Source organism: Apium graveolens, chromosome 8 (assembly GCF_009905375.1).
Source record: "Apium graveolens cultivar Ventura chromosome 8, ASM990537v1, whole genome shotgun sequence".
NCBI classification, from domain to species: domain Eukaryota; kingdom Viridiplantae; phylum Streptophyta; class Magnoliopsida; order Apiales; family Apiaceae; genus Apium; species Apium graveolens.
In genome coordinates this window covers 67,602,440-67,605,377 of record NC_133654.1, presented here as the reverse complement: position 1 = coordinate 67,605,377, position 2,938 = coordinate 67,602,440, and the positions used below count along the sequence as shown (strand labels likewise).

The 2,938-nt window shown below is 38.9% G+C and overlaps 1 non-coding gene across 1 annotated transcript; it reads right to left on the bottom strand.

Moving 5' to 3' along the window:
• Positions 1 to 2,317: 2,317 nt before the first annotated feature.
• Positions 2,318 to 2,424, bottom strand: LOC141682264 (small nucleolar RNA R71). The gene has a single exon (XR_012559666.1). It is a non-coding gene; the product is annotated as a small nucleolar RNA R71 (small nucleolar RNA).
• Positions 2,425 to 2,938: the final 514 nt, after the last annotated feature.

The following is a 2,938-nucleotide window of genomic DNA, read 5'->3' as shown; positions in this document are numbered from 1 at the left end:
ATTTCATTAAATCAGCATTACTCCAAACATTCTTAAAAATGTTTTCGAGTCTTCAAAATAATTTTTAAAAGTTAGGGCGGATCCCAAAACTCATTTTTATATTTAAGATCCTCCTTTCGAAGGGGATTTAAATACTCGCTCAAAATCTGAGGGATCCGGCTCTGTGGTGTATTTTACATTCACAACGAGGTTGCTGTTTTGAGAAAATAATTTGATTACTTGCCCAATGTTCGGGAAGTAAGCCCATCTAATTGAGTCGGCATAAGTGACAGGCCGGGGTACGGTCTATCAAAGTGTAAGTGGCTGGGTGGCAGTGCATCAACCCGTAAGAGGCCGGGTGGCGGTCCAGCACAAGGTCCTAATGCGGCCAGGGTGATGACCGGTGGGGGATTCATCCATCTACTAGTAGAAAAGGTTACTTATTGGTATTTTTGCCTGATCAGCAAGATATCGGGTTTATGCCAAAATTCTTTTCTTTCCAAATTCATTGGATATTACAACTTTGTTCATACTTTACATGACAGAGGTTTTCAGGAAATGTATGAGAGATATATATGGATATATATATATATCGGGACTTAATGAAGTATCTCGTAACTTCATTTCATTCAATAATATTTCAAAGATTGAATCAATTCAAGTATTATCTTGTAGTCTCATCTGTGTGATGAACTTTTGAAACTAATTATAACTTGAACGGTGGTAGTTCAAGTAGTATTCGGAAAAGATATAAGTATATGGGAGTATCTTGTAACTTCATTTTTCAACTTATATCTAATAAATGATTATCTTATGCATGACAAAGATTTTCAGAAAAACATTGAGACAAGGTTAGATATATGAGATCACCTTGCAACGAAATTTTATATAGTTATAAACTGGAACTTTGTGTATATTATACATGTCAGAGGATTTCAAAGATTTGAGAAGTATATATGTATACTGAATATTTTGCGACTTCGTCGCATTAAAATAACAAACTTGGTTCATTTCTTCTTGACCAAGAATTTCATGAGTACTATGAGAATGCTCATATATTGTTAATTATAATACATATTATTTCGGTGGGCCTGTTGCTTACCCTTGCTTTCTTCTTTCATCACACAACAACAGATAGACAAGATGAACAGGATCAAGCTCCCAATTCGCGAGCAGATAGGAAACGTTCCGCAGTTTCCTGTAGGCGTTGATGCCGTTGTAGCTGAGGTAAGGTCTACCAATAGGCTAGGCTTTCAACTTTTGTTGTACCAGACTTATGTATATTTATGAATTGTAATAATGGCAAAAAATGTTTAAATTTATTCAGAAACCCTTTTGAGGTATAATGACTTATAATTGTGGAATAAAATGACTTGTGTTATTTTTGATATTCATCTCTGAGAATATAACTTGTGGTGTGTGTGTGTATATTGTGGGGTCACAGTACGCAGTAGTTGGTTGATTATTAAGATTAAGTATTATTAAGGGAAATGGAACTCGTGACAATCCGGATCCCCGACCCCGGATTTGGGGGTGTTATAGTTGCTTAAGTGTGTGAATTAATCAGTTAACCAATACAGTCTCTGTGGGAACGAACTAGAAAAGATTCTATACTGCTTGTGAATGCGTATACTTGCGTGTAATATTAGCGCGTGTTTAGCGACTAACAAGTTTTTGGCGTCGTTGCCGGGGACTTTAGTGTTAATTATTAGTTTATGTATTTTCCATCAGTGGTCGTTAAAGTTCATTGACTCGGACATTGTTACTTATCTGTTTCCTTGTCTTATTTCAGGTACTCTAGCGAGGGTGTATGCATAGGCGTTCGCGTACTCGTAAGAGAACACTGGATAAAGCCGAGGAAGAACTTGTGGTTGTTCGTAAGGAAGTTTTTGAGGAAGAAAAGAAGGTAGAATAAGAAGAAAAAGTTGAAGAACCAGCTTTAGTAGAGATGGATGATCAAGCGGAAAATCCGAAGGCTTTGATGGACTATTCTCAGCCTAAGATTAATGACATTCAGTCAAGCATCATCAGACCAGCCATCAGGACTTACACTTTTGAGATCAAGTCAAGCACGATTCAGATGGTACAGAACTCAGTTCAGTTTGGGGGTTCTCCTACTGAAGACCCCAACATGCACATCAGGGATTTCATCGAGATCTGCGACACCCTTAAGTTTAATGATATGACTGAAGATGCTAACAAGCTACGCCTCTTCCCATTCTCTCTAAGGGATAAAGCTAAGTGTTGGTTACACTCTCTACCAGTAGGATCTATCACCACTTGGGAGGATCTTGCGCAAAAATTTCTCACTAAATTCTTCTCTATGGCAAAGACTGCTGCAATCAGTAATGCTCTTACTCAGTTTGCTCAACAAACTGGAGAATCTCTGTGTAAGGCTTGGGATCGATATAAGGAGATGTTAAGGAAGTGCCCACACCATGGCATGCCTGATTGGATAATTATCAATTATTTCTACAATGGATTGATTGCTACTTCTAGACCCATGCTTGATGCAGCATCAGGAGGATCCATATGGGATAAAAGCTACGATGAAGCTTATGAACTTATTGAACTGATGGCTGCTAATGAATACCAGAATCCTTCCCAGAGGTTGACCCAGGGAAAAGTCACAGGAATGCTGGAGTTGGACGCAACAACTGTTATCGCTGCCCAACTTAAGGATTTGATGATGAAGGTGGACACTTTGGCTAATTATGGAGTTAATCAAATCGCTAGTGTCTGTGAGCTTTGTGTTGGTGCCCATTAGACTGATCAGTGCGCAATTTCTAGTGAATCAGCTCAGTTTGTGAGCAACTTCCAGCGATCGCAGCAACCAGTGCCAACCTCCTATCATCCCAACAACCGCAATCATCCTAATTTCAGCTGGAGCAACGCTCAGAATGCGGTTCAACAGCCTTATCAGCAATATCCAGCTAAGCAGTACAACCCACCTGGTTTT